This window comes from Muscardinus avellanarius, assembly GCF_963383645.1.
Source record: "Muscardinus avellanarius genome assembly, chromosome: 12".
Classification (NCBI taxonomy): Eukaryota; Metazoa; Chordata; class Mammalia; order Rodentia; family Gliridae; genus Muscardinus; species Muscardinus avellanarius.
This window is the reverse complement of record NC_137798.1, coordinates 66,195,195-66,216,658: the sequence shown is the minus strand read 5'-3', so window position 1 is coordinate 66,216,658 and position 21,464 is coordinate 66,195,195. Positions and strand designations below refer to the sequence as shown.

At 42.1% G+C, this 21,464-nt stretch overlaps 1 pseudogene across 1 annotated transcript; it reads right to left on the bottom strand.

Annotated features, from left to right (window-relative positions):
* Positions 1-219: 219 nt before the first annotated feature.
* On the bottom strand, positions 220-19,705 carry LOC308271031 (cytochrome c oxidase assembly factor 8-like; annotated as a pseudogene). Its single transcript has 2 exons — positions 19,616-19,705; positions 220-806 (listed from the first exon to the last, which is right to left on the bottom strand). The product of its transcript is annotated as a cytochrome c oxidase assembly factor 8-like (transcript).
* Between the last annotated feature and the right edge of the window lie 1,759 nt (positions 19,706-21,464).

Genomic DNA, 21,464 nt, shown 5'->3' with positions numbered 1-21,464 from the left:
TTAGTCTTTTCATTTTTGAAACAGGGCCTCACTAGTAGCTGAGGCTGCCCGTGAATAGCGATCCTCTGGTCTCTGGTCCGGAATGCTAGGATTACAAGTGTGCCCAACCACTCCCGGCTTATACTGCTGTTCTGAACTGGTATGACTTGAGACACAGAGCGGGCAAGCAGTGCTTGGGTTCCATGGCCATCGTCAGCAATAGGAAGCCGCTGTGACCGGTCAGGAGGGAGCAGGGCCTGCCTGGAGACCCAGGGCACTTCCAGTCCCTAGGCCCGTGTAAGTGGCCTGGACACCGAGGCAGTCAGGCTCCTGACTGCTTGTCGTCCTTTGCCTCCATCTCAGCTTGTTCCAAATCCTCTCCAGGACCACCTTCCCCATGAGGAACGTGATGGTGAAATTCCACCGGTACCAGTCTCTGTTATAATATACATGCTTCTGAAAATTTTTACTTAAAAGTTCCTTGTAAAAGTCAGCCATTTCTTCTGCATTCAGTGTTGCTTTTTGACCACACACAGTTCCCGGGCCCAGGCCTTTAGCTCTGTTGTGAGTGAATGAATTCTTCTTTTTCCTTTCGAAAAGTCCCATTCTGGTTTGCCCAGAATTGCTGATTCCATTCTTGGGTTTCCTGTCTTAATTTTCTAAGCTTTTTTTTTTCCCAATGGTGACTCATTTTCAGGGATGTAAAAGTGAACAGGTCGAAGGTTTGAATATTTATCTGGGGGTCCGATCCAATCATGGCAAGACTTCTGTGGAGGGCAGAATCTTAAGACCCTGCTTGGAGCCGCGTCCCCGCGCTCCGCCCCGCACTCCGGGATAGGCGGGCAGCAGAGAGGTGGGCGCAGAGCCCTCCGGCCCAGTCAGCGGGCTGCCATCCCTATTTTTTTATTCTTTATTTTGATACAGGGTCTCACTGAGTTGCAGAGGGCCTCACTAAGTAAATGAACCTGGATCCTCCTGTCTCATCCTCCCAAATGCTGGGATTACAAACTCACGCCACCACACCCAGCTTTATATATTTCTTTTTGTATTGGGGGTTGGTTGAATTCAGGTGCATTCTGCCTCTAAACTGTACTCCCAGTCCTTTTTATTTTTTAATTATGAAACAAATCAGGCTAAGTTGCTAAGGCAATTCTGCCTCCCAAGTACTGGGATTACAGGCATGCACCACTAGTCCAGCCTGCCTCAGCCTTTCTATCTTATGCTGCACCCTCAGCCCCACTGACAGCCTCTATTGGCCAGCCTCCTTTCCAGGTGTCTTAGTTTGGTATCTTATCTCTTGTGTGAAGGTGATTGGCTTACTAAAGGAAAGATAGAAATAAGACAGAGAAGGGAGAAAACCAGCCAGGGAACAGTTACCACAATGAGCCTGAAAGAATAACAGTTACCACAATGAACCTGGAGGCTCAAGCCTAGTGGATTGAGGAACAATTCTTCAGCTCAGAATTCTCCATCCCAGAGGTGGAGAAGCTAGAGCAGTTGACCACTGACCGACATCCCTGGGGGTAATTACCAGTTGTCTTTGGGGCCATTTCTTCAGCTCAGTTCATGGGAAGGGAGGGCTGAGCCAGCTCAGGTACTGGGGGAAGGACCAGGTAAGGAGCCAGAGGAGAGAGCAGAGGAGCGTCAGCTGAAGGGATGTGCTCTCTGTGTGCAGGTAAACTCCAATGTGGGCCACGAGGATTCAGGGCAAGCAACCACGGTGTTTGCTACATAGGGCACCAGTGCCCACCAGGCCTCCCTCCCTCTGCTTAAGGCCCAGGATTGGGAATGGGGCTCCCTCAGGTTTCTGGCCCCTGGCTGCTCAGCACCCCACTTTGCTGGCCCACACCCTGCCCAGAGCTCTGTAAGTCATCTCTGTGTGAAAATTGTCTTCAGGAGCTTGGCTGCTTATTTTCTGTCCACGTCGTGGCTGAGAGTAGAATGTAGCCAGGGCCTTTAGCTCTCTGCACTGAAGCTCCCTGAACACGGTGCAACTCATCATCCCCGCCAGTCCCAGAGATGGTTATTCCGGGGGCAGAGGGACCTCAAGGCCTATCGCAATGTGCTTTCCCCGAGGGTCACTTGCTCAGCCTCCCTGCTCCTCTCATGCACCTCTCACCGACCGGGTGCCACTTATCTTCAAAAGTTCTGGTCCAGCTGGGCACAGTAATGCACACCTGTAATTTCAGTACTTGGGAGGCTGAATCAGGAGGATCGCAGGTTCACTACCAGCCTCAGCAACTTAGTGAGGCCTTCAGCAATTTAGTAAGATATTGTTTCACAAATAATAATAAAAAAATAAGGCTGTGGTGTAGCACAAAGGTAGAATGCCCCTGAGTTCAATTCCCAGTACCACACATACACAAAAATAATTGTAATAATTTCTGGTCCCAAGGAGGACTTGCAGCTCTTTCTTTATGTTAAGCTTAAATTTGAATTAAAATTTTATCAAGATAATCCAAGCCACATGTTAACAAACAAGATAGGATGGGTGAGCTTATCCAACTTCATTCTCCAGGGACAATTTATCTCAACTTTTGTTTTTAGTTATTTTGGCAGTAACCCTCATAATTACAGATAGTGTGCCTATGCCCTATTTCTTAATTTATCAACTTTAAACATTACCTAATGACCCTTCAGTTTTACAGATGAAAATGATCACGTTCTTTCTCCTCCCTTCGTCTCCCAATATTTAATATTTATATGCTTTTTATGTGTTACCTTCAAAACTTCAAACTCTGTACAAAGTGTTTATGTACAAATACTTTTCTTATTCCATCAATTTGATTTGTATTTTAATGCTTTATTAGGAAATATGAGTATAAATCATATAACATCCAGGTTACTAACACATTTTGTGTGTATATATAAAAATATTTTTAGGCCGGGCGTGGTGGCGCACGCTTATAATCCCTGCACTTGGGAGGCCGAGACAGGAGGATCACACAGGTTTGAAGCCAGCCTCAGCTACTTAGTGAGGCTCTCAGCAATTTAGTGAGACCCTGTTTCCAAATAAAGTATAAAATAGGTCTCTGGGAGTATAGCCTGGAGGTAGAAAGCCTCTAGGTTCCACCCTAGTACCACCACACACAAAAAAATTGATACAAATACATATTTTATACAAATATATATATATTCTTGCAGCTGAGCGTGGTGGCACACACTTCTAATCCCAGTAATTGGGAGGCTGAGACAAGAGATCGCAGGTTTGCAGCCAGCCTCAGCTACTTAATAAGGCCCTCCTCAACTTAGTGAGATCCTGTTTTAAAAATAAAAGTATAAAAAATAAGGCTGACAGTGTAGCTCAGAGGTTGAATGCCCCTGGGTTTCATCCCCAGTACTGCAAAAATAAATAAATAAATAAATAAGTAAATATTTACATATGTATTTTGTATCTATATATAATATATACTATTGCCTTTTGTGTTTTGAAAGTATATATAAATTATACTATTACTTTAAACATGTTATTTTGTTTATTTTTTATTTATTTTAGTACTGGGAATTGAACCCATGGGCATTCGACCTCTGAGCTAAACCTACAGCTCTTTTTATTTTTTATTTTTTATTTATTTATTTTTTCTTCGGGTCTGGGGATGGAACCCAGGGGCATTCTACCTCCGAGTGACACCCCCTGCCCTAATTTTTATTCTTTTATTTTGAAACCGGGTCTCACTGAGTTGCAGAGGACCTCACTAAGTAGCTGAGGCTGTCCGCGAACCACAATTCTCCGGTTTCAGCCTCCCGAATGCTGGGATTCCAAGCGTGCGCCACCACGCCCGGCGTTTTTTATTTTTTATATTTAAACAGAATCTCACTAAGTTGCCAAGGCTGGCCTTGAACCTGTAGTACTTCTGTTTCTATCTCCCACGTACTGGAATTAGAGGTGTGTGACACTGCACTTGTTTTAAATGTTTTAATGTATGTATGTATGTATGTATGTATTTTTGTGGCACTGGGGATTGAACTCAGGGGCATTCTATCTCAAGGCTACACTCCAGCCCTATTTTTTTTCTTTATTTTGAAACAGGATCTCACTGAGTTGTAGAGGGTCTCACTAAGTAGCTGAGGCTGGCCATGAACCTGTGATCCTCCTGTCTCAGCTGCCAAGTACTAAGATTACAAGGGTTCATTCACCACCACACCCAGCTAAACGTTTTATTTTATAATCGGCTCTTTCATTCACTTTGATGTTTTCAAAGTTTATGTTAACACATGTAAGGTACAGTCCTTTTAAGTGCTGCCTAATATTCCTTCTTTAATGTGCCACAGTTTATTTATGATAGTCATAACAACTATAGCACTGCGTGCCTATCTGCCAAGCATTGCTAAATACTTTACGTTGCTTAACTAATTTGATCTGGCAGCAATTTTTATTTATTTATGTGAAATGGAGGCACAGAGAAGTGGTCACATGCTTAAATCTCAGCAGCTAGTAAGTGACTGCCTGGCTCCAGAGGCCCTGCTTGCGATCCCCATGGAGTACTTCCTCATGATCTCAAGTGACTCCTTTGAGCCATTCTCAGTGATGCTATAGAGCCTCCAAGAATTACTGGGACATGGCAGTATGGGCATCTTTAGTTTACTTAGATATCTTGCCAAATTGCTTCAATCCACATTCCCATGAGACTCCATTAATTCCAAGCCATGTTCCTTGACTCCCTACTTTATAAAAATGGGGCAAATGCTATGGTTTGGGTGTGTTTTTCCCTCTAAGGTTTGTTTACTAGAGGTTTGGTCCTCAGTGTCATGGTGTTGAGGTGGTGGACCTTTAAGTAAGACTCTCAGCAACCTGGTGAGTCCTTGTTTCACAACAAAAAATAAAGTAGCTTGGAGGTAGAATGCCCTCTGGCTTCAGTCCCCACATTCTCCCAGACTCTGTCTCATACTATCTTTTCATTTTCTTTTCTTAGGATTGAGCCCAGTGGGCTTTCTACCTCTGAGCTATATTCACAACCCAATTTTATCTTTTTATTTTGAAACAGGGTCCACTAAATTGCAGAGGATCTTGCTAAATTGCTGAAATTGGCTGCAAACATGTTATCCTTCTGCCTCAGCCTCCCAAGTATTGGGATTACAAGCATGGGCCCTTGTACCCAGCTAGTTTACTCCCTTATTTTGCTGGAGAACATCCTTAAGTGACTTCCTACAGAAGGGGGCATAAGAGATAGACTTTCAAAGTCCTCTCAGGTCTGAAATGTTTCTACCTTTACACTTCATTATTTGATTCAACATAGAATTCTGGCCAATTTTTAAGCTGGGCAGGGAGGGTCACATGTCCAAATGAAAAGATAAATAATATCTACATGAGAAGTCTTGATTTTCTCCGAGATTACCAGTTCACATTCTTTGGAGCAGAGCTGGTAGATACATCCTGTCCTGAGTAAGCACCAGCTGCCTATGCCTTTTGCACTAGGGGTTTGAGAGATCGCAGGGAGTGCCAACAGAGGAAGTTGTTCAGTGTTTGCTTCTAGTTATCACCTTGACTCTCACCTATACCCATTGCTTTTAAGCACAGAGCCTCTCAATGGTCTTGTGAGGTACCCTGGTTCCCATCACCTTTGTAGGCCTCCAGGAAGAATATGTGAGAGCCCAACTCTCTCTAGCTACTTTGTGCAATAGTCTCCTGCTCATTTTCCATTGTGCAGAAATCTGCTGACCATCTTCATCCCTGGTGCATTTCATGCTCTTTCCTTTTGTGATTTTATGCGTTTGTGTTTCCATGATCAGCTGTGTGGCCAGGAAGAGTTATTTAACAATTCTGTACCCAGTTTTCTCATATACAAAATGCAAAATAATGGCATCCACCTTGTTATGTTTATCATGAGGATTGAAAGAGTTAGTATGTGTAAGGCACTAGATAGAAGTTAGTTATCATTGTGATTATGTGGGGGTAGGGTCTTAAAAGGAATGGAAATCAAGATCCCAGGCCACCATATTTAGACAATTTGCAATGGTCTCTGGTCTCAAATGTAGGAAACCTATGGAATGAGATTACCTAAGGCATATACTTGTGGTTTACTCTCTTTAGCTCAAAGTATCCTGAAATAGTGCTTCTTAAAATTTAATATCTATCTTAATTACTTGAGAATCTTGTTAAAATACAGAATATGATTTAGTAGATAGGAAGTAAGCTCCATATTCTGCATTTCTAGAATAATCCCAAAGATGCTAATACTTTAGCAATGTATAGGTGTGTGTGTGTGTGTGTGTGTGTGTGTGTGTGCGAGCACAAGTGTGTGCACAGCATGTGTGCACTAGATACCCACATAAAATACAATCTTACTGCAGGTCACAGTTTGAAATCTTTGAAAAACACTGCCTGAAGAAATATCTCACAGCTTCATGCTGAGCTCTCTCCACGAGAGACTCCCCCAGTGCTGGCCCTGGTCTCGGGACTGATGTCTAGGACTGATGTCCCTGGTCTCGGGACTGATGCTTCCTCCAGGAAGCAGGAGGCCTCCATATGGCACCTCATCACTCTGCAATCAAAGTGCTTCCCTACAAACCTCAGTCCTGCCAGCCGAGACCCCCACAGGGCTGGCCACATAGGTACCTGTGCTGTTTTCCCCTGCACATTGGGGCTTCTGGCCTGGAGCCTCGCTAGCAGACCACCAGGGACCTAACATCCCCTTCCCTGGGGTATCTGGTTTCACTCTTTAGCTACTGGTTTAGGGTTTCTCTTCCTTGGAAGACAGGGACAGCTGGGAATGTGGATCTCATCCTGTCTGGGCTTCCCCCTGACAAGTGGCGGTAGCGGCAGGATATGAGGTGCTTGAAGACCACTCGTGATCCTGTTATCACCGAGCACTGAATCGGAGCAGAAGGAACAGGTGCTGGGGCCATTTCACTCTGCAGACAAGTGGGACCAGCCAGCAGAGCAGGAATGGGAATCACAGATTGCAGAAAAACCAGCTGAGGGAGAAATAAACAGGGGAAAGTACCAGTATTGGGAAGAGGTTTCAAAATGTATTAATGTACCAGTATTGAGAAAGATTTCCAATTTTAAAAATATATTTTTGGTAGTAAAGAAAGCCAGGAGCTTCAGGAAAAAGGGCCTTTTTACATTTCTAAAGACAGGCAAACTTCCTTAAGGATGTGAGGAAATCCCAGATTCTGCATAAGCAACTTAACATATTTTGGGAGTGTAACAAAAGGTGTGAGGGTCTGTGGAGACAGAGCTGCCCCCCACCCCTGCCCCAGAGGGGGCAAGATATTTACATATCAAATGACCTGGGTTGGGGCAGTAAAAAGAGACTTGTGGTTCAGGAATCTTTGGTGGTGAATTCAATCGATCCACCCCACCCCCATGCAACTCCTGAATGGCATGGAGCTGTAACTGTCTTCCATATTTCTATCTTTTTAATAAACACCTTTAAATCTTCAGCAAGAGTCTGGGCTATTGCATATTTATTCTTATCCTTAGTTCAGGACAAGAACCCGCGGTTTTTGTGTTTGAGGGGAATTGTTTCCGGAGGTCTAACAAAGGTCCCCAGGGACTGTTCCCCTAAATGGTAACCCTCACCCCCAAATGGTAACATTCATCTCAACTATAACAGGAAACGCAGAGGAGTTCTAGGGAGGGACATTGTTCTGTATAATGTGATGGTGGATGCACCATCCTATGTATTCATCACAATCCATAGAATACACAGTACCAAGAGCGAGTCCTCATTTCAACTATGGACTTTAGCTTGTTATACAATATCAATATTGGCTCATCAATTTTAATAAGTCCAGGACCAGTTACACAAGATGTTAATCAAAGAGAAACTGAGGTGGGGGTGAGGATACTCAGTATTCCCCACCCCATTTTTTTATGATACTAAAATTGCTCAAAATATAGTCTATTGCCAGGCGTGGTGGTGCACGCTTGTAATCCCCGCGCTTGGGAGGCGGAGACAGGAGGGTCGCGCAGGTTTGAAGCCAGCCGCACTGGCTTAAGAGACCCTGTTTCCAAATTAAAAAAAGTATAAAAAAATATATAGTCTATTAATTTTTTATAAAAAAGTAGAGATAAATACTGGTTCATATTTATCTGGGCTAATTGTGATGATTCAAACAGATACAACATAGAAAGCACTAGAATCGATTAAAATCAAAACAAAAAAATTAAACAAAAACTAATAAATGTCCATACCATCCAAACAGCAGACACATTACATCTATACACTCTCCCCTCACCCAGCCCTCTCCTCAGAGGCACCAGCTGCTCTTGGAAAGGTCTTGCAGACTTTTCTACACATATATGTGAAATAATACCTTTCAACTATCTCTCAATATTGTGAGCCCTTCTGGGTAGGCTGCTTTTCCTTCCTGAACCTCATCCGCCATACAGGTCAAACCACAGTGCTTTTTGCACCCAGGGACCAGAATGATAAGACACAATGGGAAGAAGTGGAACCTATGCCTTCCCATCCAAGAACCCTTTGTAAAAGAGAAAAAAAGAGTCTGATGTTCAGACAGGAGGGTTCTTACTTCCTCTGGGCAGAACCTCGGATGCCGGAGTATAGAGTCAGTCAGATAATACAAAGGGCTACAGACCTCAGGGCTCAGAGCCCCTCCTCCCGCTTGGTGGCAAATCCACACGGACTTACCGATGTGAATAGCATGGGCCTGGTTCTTATTACAAAAGGTAATATGTGCACATGGGAATGATCATTTAAATGAAAAGGTATAAAATAAAAAGTAAAAATTACACTCCGTTATCCCCAACCTGGGCCCATTTTTCATAGATGAACAGTTTCACTTGTTTATAATTTTTTTTTCCTTAGGAGTCATTACAAACTTCAAATGGCATGTTTATACTATCTTTTGGTTTACCAACTTTAAGTAGAATTTATTAATTTTTGCTTTGAAAAATAGAAAAAAATTATCTTACATTAAACTTTCTTTTAACTGTAACTCATTTTTGATGGGGGTAGTACTGGGAATTGAACCCAGGGACATTCTACCTTTGACCTACACCCCCAGCTCTATTTTATTTTTAATTTAAAACAGGGTCTGACTAGGTTGATAAGAGTCTTGTTAAGTTGCTGAGGCTGTCTGCCAACCTGTTATCCTCCTGTCTCATACTCCCTAGTACTGGTATTACAAGAGAGTGCCACCACATTCAGCTTAACCCATTTTTGTTTGTAGTTATATTAGTTAATTAATTAATTTTGTCTTACTGGGTATTGAATCCAGGGGCATTCTACCTCTGAGATAAACCCCCAGCCTTTTTTATTTTGAAAAAGGGTCTTGCTAAGTTGCTGAGGGCCTCACTAAATTGCTGAGGCTGGACTCAAACCTTTGATCCTCCTGTCTCAGTCCCCTAAGTCCTGGGATTAAAGGTGTGTGCCACTACGTCCAGCTCGGTCTATTAGCCATTTTTATGAGGTTCAAAATAAAGCTTTGAGTCAGGTGTGGTGGCTCACACCTGTAATCTCAGTTCTTAGGAGGCTGAGATAATTCTATTACAGGTTCGAAGATAGCCTCAGCAATGTAGCAAGACTCTCAGCAATTCAGTGAGATACTATTTCTAAATAAAACATAAAATAGGGCTGGAGGTATAGCTTGGAGGTAGAATGCCCTTGGGTTCTACCTCCATTCCACATACATGTACACATATATGTATATGTAGTGTCAAAAGAAAGATATATACACACATTTGATACAGTAACATTAAATAATATTTTTCACTGTGAAATAGTTGCTCTTTTTTCCCCTTTCTCCCCCAATTCTGTGTATCGTTATGGTTTGGACTGTTATGGTTTGGGAAACTGTCCCCGGGGACCTTTGTTAAGAGTCTTGGAAACAATTCCTCCACTGACAAAAACTGCGGGTTCTTGTCCTGATCTAAGGATAAATATGCAATAGCCCGGACTCTTGCTGAAGAGTTAAAGGAGTTTATTAAAAAGATAGAAATACAGAAGACAGCCACAGCCCCATGCCATTCAGGAGTGGCATGGGGTGGGGAGTGTTCAAACGAATTCACCGAAGATTTCTGGACCCAGAGTATTCTTATAGCCAGTCTCCTAACCCACAAAGATCCTAACCCCAGGGCCAGTCTTTTGATGTGGGGGATTCCTTCCTGCAGGTCTGTCCTGTTTCCCTAAGCCCCAAAATGTGTTAATTGATCACTGCTTATGGCATCCTTTCATGATTATCGAAGTCTGGGATCATTTATGGCATCCTTTCACTTCCTTGGAAAATCTTATCTTTATAATGGAAAAGGCCCTGAAACTATCCCTGTTGTCTTGCTAATCTCCCTTGGTGCCTGGAATCCTGCAGCCCCTTTCTCTGAAGCTCCTGGCTTCTTTACTACCAAAGATGTATTTGAAAATTTGAGAATCTTTCCCAGTACTGGTACATTAATACATTTTGAAGCTTCTTCCCAATACTGGTACATCTATATTACTATTTTTCTGTGACCAAGGTAAAGAGTGTTTACATTCTCCTTTGTAATTACAACCAAGTCTTACATGCTTTATCTAGAGAATGATTCTTTAAGAAATAAAAAGGGGATTTTTGATAATGATTTTGTAAATATTACTCATTGCTGATGGGATAACACAGCTTAGCCGGAAGCATGAGAAATACATGTAAGTCCTGTGGCTCAGAATAGCTCTGCAACTCATCTCTATGCCTCAATAAGTTCACAATATCTATCCCCATGAGATTGTTTTAAAAAAAAATAAAAGCAATCTATCTAAAGCACTTAGCCCAGAGCCCAACACATAGTGAGAATTTCAAATATATTAGTAGATAATAACTATACTAACAATTCATTCACATTACTTAATAATGATAGTAATATATTAATAATAGTATTAGTTGGTGAATTCATTAGGAAGATGTCCTTTTTCTGTTAATAAACCTATGTCAGGTTAATAACATTCCATATGTCAAGGGGAAACTGATTCTTTCTCTTGACACTATTAGCTCAAAGTCATTCCATAGCCAGGTGTGGTGACACATGCTTGTAATCCTAGTACTTGGGAGGCTGATACAGGAAGTTTGCAGGTTCACAGCCAGCCTCAGCAACTTAGTAAGGCCCTCTGCAACTTAGTGACCCCTGTTTCCAAAATAAAATAGGGCTAGGAGTGTAGCTCAGAGGTAGAAGGCCCCTGGGTTCAATCCCCCAGTACCACACACACACACACACACACACACACACACACACACACACAATCATTTCATTAGTTTACTTCATTTTTAGGCCATCCCTTTTTGTATTTCCTGACATTTCTAATTGCCTTTCTGTTTTCTTACTGACCAAAAACACAATAGGTGATATCACACTGGAATGTCAGTTTGGAGGAAAAGAGATTGTGTGATCCCTAAGGAACGGCAAGAGGCAGATCCCTTAGCTTCTTACTTTCCAGTTCTTTTTTTTTTTTTTTTTTTTGGTGGTACTGGGGTTCCTGGAAGCCCTTCTACCTCTGGGCTACACTCCCAGACCTATTTTATATTTTTATTTAGAAACAGGGTCTCCTAAGCCAGCGCGCGTGGCTAGCTTCGAACCTGCGCGATCCTCCTGTCTCCGCCTCCCAAGCGCGGGGATTACAAGCGTGCGCCACCACGCCCGGCTACTTTCCAGTTCTGATCCCCTATGATGTGGCTATTTTCTATTTCCCAGATCCTGCAAGAGTCCTTGTTATTTCTTTATTATATTATCCAAACACACACACACACACACACACACACACACACACACACTCATGTGAGTAGTAGCTTGTAAGGGTTCCTCCATCTTGAGACTCAGTAGTGTTGCAGAGGGAGCTATTGAGTGTGGCACAAGCCTGTAATCCTAGTAGTGGGAGCCTGAGACAGAAGGATCACAAGCTAGAGGCCTTAACAAGACCCTCTTTTCAAAATTTAAAAAGAGGGCTGGGGTATAGCTCAGGAGCAGAACACCCCTAGTTCAATCATCAGTACTAAATGCATAAATAACATAAATAAATAAATAAATAGTAAAGAGTCTAGGGCCTTCTCTGTAATAGTACAGATTTAGAATGTCTCCTTAGCCATCACAGAAACAAGGCAGCAGTATCGGAAGTGTAGCTTGGTTAATAAGGAGAGGTCCCTGGGAATGTAGTTTTGGGGATTATATAAGGTCCTTCTTCCCCCTTGCTCTCTTTCCTGCTTGTAGCCTCCATGATGTGAGAGCAGGACATTGCTTTCTCCTCTCTCTGCTTTCTACCTCTAAGCCCTGAGCTCCACAGACCCAGTCTGACATGGATTGAAAACCAAAATCTCCAGAACTGTCAGGAAATGAAGGAAGGAAGGAAGGAAGGAAGGAAGGAAGGAAGGAAGGAAGGAAGGAAGGAAGGAAGGAAGGAAGGACAGAAGGCAGGCAGGCAGGCAGGCAGGCAGGAAGGAAGGAAGGAAGGAAGGAAAGAAGGGTCTAGCAACTCCTCCAACCCTGATGTGTTCTCTATGGCTTTGAGCTCTACCTGTGTTATCCACTGCTAACCTTTCCATGCTAGATAACTCACTGTTTTCTCTCCATATCCCTTCTCTATATTCCCTTCTCTATAGAAACTGAAAACAGAAAAATATTCTCCACCTCATGGCAAGGGCCATTCTTGCCCTTCTGACCTACTCATCCTCAGGGACTCATAATATACACCAGTGTGTCAGAGACTATCCTCTTGCGCTGGGAAATTCCAAACTACTGGTTAATACACTTGAAATGATATGATATGAAAGTTAGACTTTAATACATCAGATCCACAATCACTATAGGTAGCAAGAAAGGAGCATTTCTGTTTCCCAATAAGAAAAACTAGTCAATCATTCTGTATACTTTGGCATATACAAAATCAAAATTAGAGGGTTGGAATTCAATCCAAAACCCTTGAAATGTCTTAGGAATGAATATCCTTAGGGTATAGCTGAAGATACTGCTTAATGCCAAACTTCCCTGAAGACTGGGGGGCGGGGACATACAGTAACAGACACAAGGTCCCCATAGGGAGCTAGCGCCTGACGGCCCATGACACTTTCCAACAATGCAAATGGTGTCAGTCCCCCTCCACTGACTGTGGTGTTTTAATAAATCAAATTATCAAAGCCTCATAAATATAAAAAAATGGAAACAAAAACAAGTGAAGCGAGCGTAGTCTGCTACTCTAACATCAAAGAAGCCCAAACCATAAATCCATAACATTCACTTTCAAAAGCAGATGATGAAAAAATATGGAATGAGTTTCTTAGATTTAATTTTAAAGCAGCAAAAGTATGTGAAAACAGAGGAGAAATGCTGAAACGCAGAAACCAGAGCAGGGGGCACGTCATTTTAGAATTTTTAGCTTCTCCAGGGAGCCAAAGAGCTTAGTTCCTTGATGGCTGGAAAACCATAGGCAGAGTTTGCAAGCTCTTTTTTTGTATTGAGTCCAATCATTCAGCGCAAGTCAGTAAATCAGATACCCAGGGGGTATATAACACATTATTAAATTTATGCAAGAGCTCTGAGTTCATCAAGGAAAAGAAGGAAAGGTGCTAAATGTCAAAAGTGATTTTGCTGGAAATCAAACCATCCAATGTTAAAATGATTTTCAAATCATACAGTCTTCTCATTTTGTATTTTGGAAAGTCTCACTTACTGTAGTAGACACTGGTCTGTTTTTTTAAAGTTAGATGTATTTCATTCCTTTTTTGATGATATCCCAGTTTCCTTCCGGGGAATTGCTTTCCCCACTGTGTGTAATTGTGGTGGGAAGAAGTACCTGCCCCCTGCTCATGAGTCCCCCAGCTCAAGCGGGCAGGTCAACCTCATCACAGCCTGTCCGTGGAATGGGCACCCAAAACGTGAGCCTGGGACACAGGCTCAGTCAACGGGCCTCTCTCTCCCACCTGAGGATATCATGGGAGGATGCCTGCATGCGAGTGGTAATGAGACTTTATCTTTACTGCCGACTGGCCTCTTGAGTTCCTGTGAGTCCTGCACATTTCCCAAACCCAGCATTAATCTGTCCCTAGTCGTGCCCAACAAATCTTTTATTTTGCCTATAGATCATTAAGGGCTATTTCAGTTATTTGTAACAGAAAGTCTAATTGACACATTCATTTCAAAAGAAAAGTTTTCTTAAACATCTACTACATATGGCAGTAGAAACATGGAGACACGGTTCCTGCCCTCAGACTGAATGTAGAGGAAAGTGTTAAATAATTAGGCAATTATATTGGAGGCACTATCATAGAAATAAACAAAAGTCACAAAGGAATGGTTCCACTTAGGGATCCCTGGGGCTGTTCGACAGAAGAGGCAAAGCATGAGTGGTTTTGAAGGATGCATAGGAGTTTGTCTTTGCAAAAACGATGGGGAGGCTTTCCAGCAGAAGGAACAGCACACATCAAGTCATGTTTGGGGAGCGCCCAGCAATTGGGCTGGGAGCTTAATGGATGATTGCATCTGGATGAGGCTGAGCTACACGGAGGACCACTGCAATGGCATTGGTGTTAAATAAACAGCCAGTAGAGTGGCCAAAGCAAAGAACCAAAAGCACTGGCCTCAGCTGCAGGAGGCCTCAGAAGCTAGCTGTACAAAAGCACTTAAAATGGAAAAACCGATGCTATTCAGAAAAAGTAAAAATATCGGCAGGACCATATTTGCAGAGCAAAACAATAATTTTAAATTTCATGGGATTTCAGTTTTGATAACTATTCTATTGATTGGAAGAATGCCAAGAATATAATTGGCCATTCTTATTAACTATATAAATGTTGGCACTAGGGGATATTTGGGAACTACCTACTGTTGGGAGACAGTTTTCTACGGGCCTCTTGAGTTTCTACACACCTGGCAAGCAGAGATGCTGACTTCTCTGTTTCAAAGTTTCTATCCAAAGATGTATATATAGTGCATCGCTTTTTTTTTTCTTTCTCTTCTTTTCTTTTCCTTTCTCTGTTGGGGATTGAACTCAGGGCCTTGTACATGCCAAACAAGCACTCTACCACTGAGCTACATCCTCAGCCCAGGTATACATAGTGGACATCCTCAGAAGATGGAGACAGTATCTCCTACAGAGCAAACACCTGTTTCATGCTCAGCTCTGAGCCCTCCGAGAAGTAAGAACAAAAAGTAAAACATTCTCACTCTATGGATGGAGAGGTGAACAACTTGTGAAACCAGAATGAAAAACACAGAATAATATATAGTGAAATATTACATTCCATAGTAAAAGATACCTTTTCATCTGTAGTGTTTTGATTCTTAGATATTTTAAACACTGCCATACTTCAAAGGAGACCAGTGTGTGTGTATGTGAGGGGGGGGGGACAGAGACAGATAGACAGACAGATAAACACACACACACTGGGAATTGAACCCAGGAGTAGTCTACTTTCCAGCTACATATCAGCCCTTTAATAAAAATTAAATAATTTATTAATTCATTTAACTAAAATATTTTATAAATATAACAAATATAATAATAAATATATAAGAAAAATATTTTAATAAAAATATTTATTAACTAAAAATATAAAAATAAAATAATTTATTTTTGGCCAGGTATGGTGGCACATGCTTGTCATCCCAGCATTTGGGAGGCTGGGTGTGGTGGATCGCAGTGCATGGACAGCCTCAGCTACTTAGTGAGGCCCTTTCCAACTCAGTGAGACCCAGTTTCAAAATAAAGAATAAAAAAATAGGGCTGGGAGTGTAGCTCGGAGGTAGAATGCCCCTGGGTTCCATCCCCAGTACCACAAAAAAATATATAAAAAAATAATTTATTTTTAAAGAGAGTATCACTAAGTTGTTGAGGGTCTCACTAACTTACTGAGGCTGGGCTCGAACCTGTGATCCTCCTGTCTCAGCTTCCGAAGTACTGAGATTACAGGAATGTTTTACAGCACCAGTTGAGCTCTCTTTCTTTAAAATTCAAAGCAACTAAAAAAAAAAAAAAATAAGTAAAATAAAATTCAAAGCAACTCTTTTGGAAAGTATCCCCTTGACTGTTTATTTTTATTAAATGCTTTTCCTTTGGTTCCTAAAGTATTCTATGCAGAATTCCACCACAACGCTTATCACACTTAATATAATCATACTTAACATAATATAGATTATTGGCCTGTCCTCCCCACTACACTATGAACTACTAAAAGACAGACCAGGCCTTGTTTGATTTCATATCCCAGTGACACTGACACAAAGTAGGCCTTCAAGACCTACATCAGAGTAAAAAGCTTCTGTGCAGCAGAAGAGTCTGAGGAGAGCTACAGAATAAGAGAAGAGCTCTTGTTTTTTTGTTGTTGTTGTGGTACTGGGGATGGAACGCAGGGGCATTCTACCTCTGAGTTACATCCCCAGCCCGATTTTTTTATTCTGGTTTTGAAACAAGGTCTCACTGAGTTAGTTGCAAAGGTCCTCACTAAGTAGCTGAGGCTGTCCTTGAACCGTGATCCTCCTGTCTCAGCCTCCCAAATGCTGGGATTATAAGCATGTACCACCATGCCCAGCAGAAAAGCTCTTTGGACAGACAACTAATATCTAGAATAATAAAGAACTCAAAAAATACCAAAAGAATCAAATAATCTGATAAAAATTAACAACTTAACTGAAAAGACACTTCCCAAAACAAGAAATACAAATAGCCAGGAAATTTTGAAAAAAAGACTTTCAACATCATTAGCAATCAGGAAAATGCAAATCAAAACTACACTGTGATTTCACCTAATTCCAATGTGAATGCCAATCATCAAGGATACAAACAAGAATAAATGTTGGCATGGATGTGGAGAACTAGGAACTCTCATACACAATTGTTTGGATTGTAAATTTGTACAACCACGATGATCGGCATGGAGTTTCCACCAAAGACCAGGAACGGAAACATCATATGACCCAGCTATACCACTCCTCACTATTTTTTTTTAAAGAATTAAAGTTCAAGTACTTAGAAATTCTTGCAGACACGTACACCCATGTGCATAGACTGACTCATGATAGGTCTTGTGTTACAAAGCACACTTTGAATCTTCCCTTTTAGGCCAAAAATAGACCTTCAAATCATACACTATATGAACTTCTCATGCTTATGGTGATCTATCCTTGGAGGTGGGAAATTGATTTATCTGTAGGAATCTGGCCACAGAAAATAGAAGAAAAATTTATAAACATATCAGAGTTAGGTTTGAAACAAAGACTCTCAGGCACACAAAAACAGGGAATGTGTTAGCAGCAGCTATTTTCTTAAAATAAATACCAAAGGAAGTTATTTTAAACAGAAGGAAAATAATACTAGACGGAACATGGTAATACAGGAAGGAATGTGGGGAAGTGGGAAAGGTAAACATGTGGGTAAAACATAATGAATATTGACTGCTTACAGCAACAATAATAGTGTTTTGCGGGATTAAAAGTATGCAGAAATGAAACACAGGACTACAATAACAATAGCCCAAGTGGGTTAAGTGGGTGTCTCAGTCTGTTCAGGCTGCTATAACAAAATACCACAAACTGGGTAGTTTATAAACAACAGAAATTTATTTCTCACAGTTCTGAAAGCTGGGAAGTTCAAGGTCAAGGCAGACCCCAATGTCTGATGATGAAGGCCTACCTTCTGGCTCACCCCTGTCTCTTCTTACATGTCTTCCTATGGTGGATGGGGGGGAAGGGTCCCCTTCAAGAAAGGGCACTAATTCCACTCACGAGGGCTCTGACCCCCTGACCTAATCATCACCGCGGCAGTGAGGAGGTCAACAATCAGTTCAGCGGAGAGGACAGAAATATTCAGACTACAGTAATGGGCGTAAATGTTGTAAGTTTCTTTCATTATCCAAGAACTACTAATGGCACTAGTTTAAAATAAATTATAATTAAAGTGAAGAAAGCACATTTGTAATCTCTGTAAGCAACCACAGAAAGAAAGAAAGAAAGAAAGAAAGAAAGAAAGAAAGAAAGAAAGAAAGAAAGAAGAAAAGGGAGAGAAAGAAAACACAATTAGCAAGTCGCGTGTGGGAAATGGAAGTGTATGTGTATGTGTGTGGGGGGGGAGTGTTACTGGAGATTATACTCGGGGGCATTCCACCTCCAAGCTACACCCCCAGTCCTATTTTATTTTTCATTTTAAAGCAGGGTCTAACTAGGTTGCTGAAAATCTAAGTTGCTGAGGCTGTCCTAGAGTATATAATCTTCCTATCTCAGCCTCTCAAGTACTAGGATTACAGGCATGCACCCAACATGAACTAATTTTTAAATACTAGATTAAATATATGAAAAAACAAGCCGGGTATGGCGGCATAAACTTGTAATCCCAGCATTCGGGAGGCTGAGACCAGAGGATCGCAGTTCACAGACAGCCTCAGCTACTTAGTGAGGCCCTCTGCAACTTAATGAGACCCTGTTTCAAAATAAAAAATAAAAATAGAGCAGAGGGTGTAGCTCAGAGGTCGAATGCCCCTGGGTTCCATTCCCAGACCTGCAAAAAAGAAAAAAAGAAAAAAGAAAGAAGACAAGAAAAGAAAGAGGAAGAAAAAGAGGTGGGACTGATATTAAATGAAGAGGAAGATGGCAGTTTTAAACTCAAATAGGCAGTGATGGTGGGCTTACTGTTCAGTCCACTAATTTTAGAAAAGCAGAAAAAAAAAAAAACCTCAGCCTGGAGATGAACTGGTGGCTTATCACTGAGCAGGTGTGCAGAGGACTGGAGAAAGGAAACACTTTGTGCCTTAAAAGAAAGATGGAAAGCTGGGCGTGGTGATACACACTTTTGATCCCAGTACTTGGGAGGCCGAGACAGGAGGATCGCAGGTTCAAAGCCAGCCTTGGCAACTTAGTGAGGCTCTCCGCAACCTAGTGAGATCCTGTTTCCAAACAAAAAATAAAATTGGGCTGGGGTGTAGCTCAGAGGCATAATACCTCTGGGTTCAATCCCCAGAACCAAAAAATAAAAAGAAAGAAAGAAGAAAGAAAAAGAAAGAAAGAAAGAAAGAAAGAAAGAAAGAAAGAAAGAAAGAAAGAAAGAAAGAAAGGAAGGAAGGATTTTTAGATGAACTTTCTAGCCCGGTGATACCCCCTGAACATGGGTTCTCAGAAAGGAAAAGCCTCTGTCTTTACAATAAACTCTCGTTTCTGAGCTAATTTCGGGCTGTTCTGTTCCAACCTTCTGCTGCAAACAAATGACCCCTGACTGAGACAGCGGTCACGGTTAATAGAAGCTGAGAAATACAGCCTCATTAGATGAGCCTCCGGGGAGAGAGAGAGCGCTAGTGTCTTGGTCATGAAGTCCCTGTTGCAAGAATGCTTTCATATTCCAGGATTCCCTCATGATGATTTTGGTGGTTTTTAAATATATATTCTAAAATAGCAGATAGCTACTCTTTAATATCAATAGAAAGGTGGCATTGCTTCTAATAAACAGAATATTGGAAATTCCTAAAGAAAAAAAAAATGTTTCCTGCTAAGAAAACAAAAGGAAAACAAAGGCCTCTTGGTTGCTTTTTCTGCCATGACCATCTGGCTTTGTAATTAATGCCTTGCCAATATACTGAAATATTTTCTATGTAAATCTTTTACATTCTTGCTGCATTTTCAATTAAGGTCTCTGAATTAAAACTTTGTACCATGAGTCAGCAGTTAAAGCAAACATGTTTTTTCCATTTATCTTCCTTTGGGAAAACCTGGTCCCAAATGCAGAATGCCTGCCACCCTGAGCGCCTCGCCTCCATCCAGATGTCCAGAATTACTTCGGAGGTTACCACAGCGGTTCACCCCACCATCTGACACCATCTTTCCCATGATGGCCTACGATGGCTTCCCTTGCCTTTCACTGTTTCCTACAAATACTCGTTTTCATAGTGGAAAACATAGCCTGTGGTCTGCAGATGCTGGGCCTGGAGACCTCTCCTCTTCCTAGGGGCTTCTCGCAGGGACTGCCATTTTAGGTCCACACTGGGCCAAAGAGTCTGTCTCTTCAGAGTGCATTTAGAAATGCGTGTTCTGTTCACTGAGCTGTACTGCAGATGGTCAATAATCTAAGAAGGAGGGGAAGGGAAGTTCAAATGCCATGTACACAAGGGTCAGGAGGGCCACACAGAGAGAATGCTTATTAAAATATCCTCCAACTGGGTGTGGTGGTGCACACCTGTGAGCCCAGTACTTGGGAGGCTGAGACAGGAGAATCACAGTTTGGAGGCCAGCCTCAACAACTTAGTGAGACCCTATTTCAAAATTTAAAAAGGGCCGGCAGCCGGGTGTGGTGGCGCACGCTTGTAATCCCCGCGCTTGGGAGGCAGAGACAGGAGGATCACGCAGGTTCGAAGCCAGCTGCGCGCGCTGGCTTAGGAGACCCTGTTTCCAAACAAACAAACAAAAAAAAATGTAAAAAAGTAGGTCTGGGAGTGTAGCCCGGAGGTAGAAGGGCTTCCAGGAACCCCAGTACCACCAAAAAATAAAAAAATAAAAAAAAATAAAAATAAATAAAAAGGGCCGGTGGGGGGGGGGGGCAGGCATGGTGGCTCATGCTTGTAATCCCCGCACTTGGGAGGCTGAGACAGGAGGATCGCACAGGTTCGAACCCAGCCTCAGCTACTTAGTGAGGCTCTCAGCAACTTAGTGAGAGCCTGTTTCCAAATAAAATATAAAATAGGTCTGGGAGTATAGCCCGGAGGTAGAAAGCCTCTGGGTTCCACCCCCAGTACCACCAAAAAAGGGGGGGGGGGCTGGAGGGTATAGCTCAGAGGGAGAATGCCCCTGGATTCAAGTGTGTGTGTGTGTGTGTGTGTGTGTGTGTGTGTGTGTGTGTGTCTGTCCCCAAAGCCATCATGTTCCTCATCAACACTGACTGGCCTTGGACAAATGTCCGTCCAGTCACCTGCACAGGTGGGTCAGGAAGGATGCTCAGTAGTGCCTTGTTGCCTAAACACCTAGGTCAGCAAGCTCGGCCTCTCTTAAAGAAACCCTCTGAAAACACCCTACCAGTAGCACTACCTTAAACACCTGGTCACTCTGGACATCCCTGCCTGAATACACACCCCCTATAGCCAATTTGGTGGTAATAGTATAATATGAAACTTCACGGGCGTTTTACTGAAGACTAAGCAGATCCGACCATTTCCCACAAGCCCTTTGCTATTCTGGGTGTTTTGCCCACATTTTCACTACTTAGCTCCTCACACTGGACATTTTTATCTGCATTTAACAGATGAGAAAACCTAAGCTCAGAGCAGTTAATTTTCCCTAAGTCATATTTTATTTTATCTTACTGCCCTTATTTTCACCTAGAAACAAATTAATATTGTATTTTAGGATTTAATCCTTGGGAAAATCTGAAGTGACAGATAGGAAAATACAAAGAACTTTTTATTTCAAATTAATTAATCTTTTTAATTCCGTAACAGGGTCTCACTAGGTTGCTGAGGACCTTGCTAAATTGAGGCTAGCCTCAAAACTGCAATCCTCCTGTCTTATAAAGAAAAAAAAAAAACCCAAAGTTTCAAATAATACGTAGTTACATCACCTCCTGATTAAAAACTCCCAATACAAGGAGTTACCTATT